The following is a 1,302-nucleotide window of genomic DNA, read 5'->3' as shown; positions in this document are numbered from 1 at the left end:
TCTTATTATTATTATTATTATTATTATTATTATTATTATTATTATTATTATTATTCAATATCATTAATATTATTATTATTATTATTATTATTATTATTATTATTATTATTATTATCATTGTCATCATCACCATCATCATCTTAATTATACTTTATTGTTGTCCTATTCAAGCCTGTTTACCATGCACAATGCAAAGCTTTTCTTGTAATTTCTCCACCTGTTGCCAATAAAGAACCCATTATACAATACAAGAAAATAAATAAAATAAAAACAAAGAAAAAAATTCATTATTATATTTATTATCCATGGTTTGATAATTACACGAAGAGTTTCTTTTCTGGAATCATCTTGGAAAACCAGCATAAAACATGCTTATGTTTAAACAAGGATATTCACGTTTAAGGAAAATGTTAAACGAAAAAGAAACAGACGACTGTCAATGACTTGTTCAATGGAAAATGTTTACCGAAGCGTTCAATGTTAACGAAAATGTTCATAGAAAAACGTTTACATTTAGAATGTAGGAGCATCAAGAAATATGTCTTTATAGATCTATTGGCATATTTCTCGAGGCTTCTACATTTGTGCTCTAAATGTAAACAAATTTTCTCGTTCGTAAGGTCAAAGCGTTTAATTTGATGGAAGGTAGACAGGTAACTGCTAGAGTTTAAGCAGTAGCATGTCTATCTGGGCAGCAGAAGTTACGCGGTTCGATCTCCGCAAGCAGCTTTTTTTTTTTTTCGCCTTTTGTTTTTCCATCCAGTGGGTGAGTTTATCTCACTATATAATAAGCTATTATTTATAGCTGAATTCGCTTTCAGACACATCTTTAATTAAGACTTATATCAATGGATGTGTTAACCGTTTTAAAATTTTCTAAAGTTAACAAACGATATTAAAATTCTACCACATGTTCAACGGAAAACAGGCATAAAGTTGACCAACGTTAAAAAGGAAGTTCAAGGTCACAGATATTCCAGATAAACAAATACTGAGAAAGAATGCCGTAACAATGTTTACAAATAATGATATTGCAATTTTCTGGAACGTGCCCATGTCCATCTTCAAAGGCAATCTATCAACGTATTTGTAGAAGTGATTGTTTATCGTTCTAGTTATGACGATAACAAATAGGTTTATAAATACTTTCCTATGATTATTATTAAGGCGGTGATCAGGCAGAATCGTGAGCAGACCGGTCGAAACGCTAAGCGATATTTCGTCTGTCCTTGCATTCTGAATTCAAATTCCGCCGAGGTCGACTTTGCCTTTCATCCTTTCGGGATTGATAAATTAAGTACC

The 1,302-nt window shown here is 31.0% G+C and overlaps 1 protein-coding gene across 1 annotated transcript in view; it reads left to right on the top strand.

The window, feature by feature from the left end:
• LOC106882278 (organic cation transporter protein) overlaps window positions 1–1,302 on the top strand; it is a 40,655-nt gene that overhangs the window by 7,661 nt on the left and 31,692 nt on the right. The gene's annotated exons all lie outside the window — the stretch shown is intronic.

This window comes from Octopus bimaculoides, chromosome 4 (assembly GCF_001194135.2).
Source record: "Octopus bimaculoides isolate UCB-OBI-ISO-001 chromosome 4, ASM119413v2, whole genome shotgun sequence".
Classification (NCBI taxonomy): Eukaryota; Metazoa; Mollusca; class Cephalopoda; order Octopoda; family Octopodidae; genus Octopus; species Octopus bimaculoides.
The sequence above is the reverse complement of the archived record's forward strand: the minus strand, read 5'-3'. Positions and strand labels throughout refer to the sequence as shown.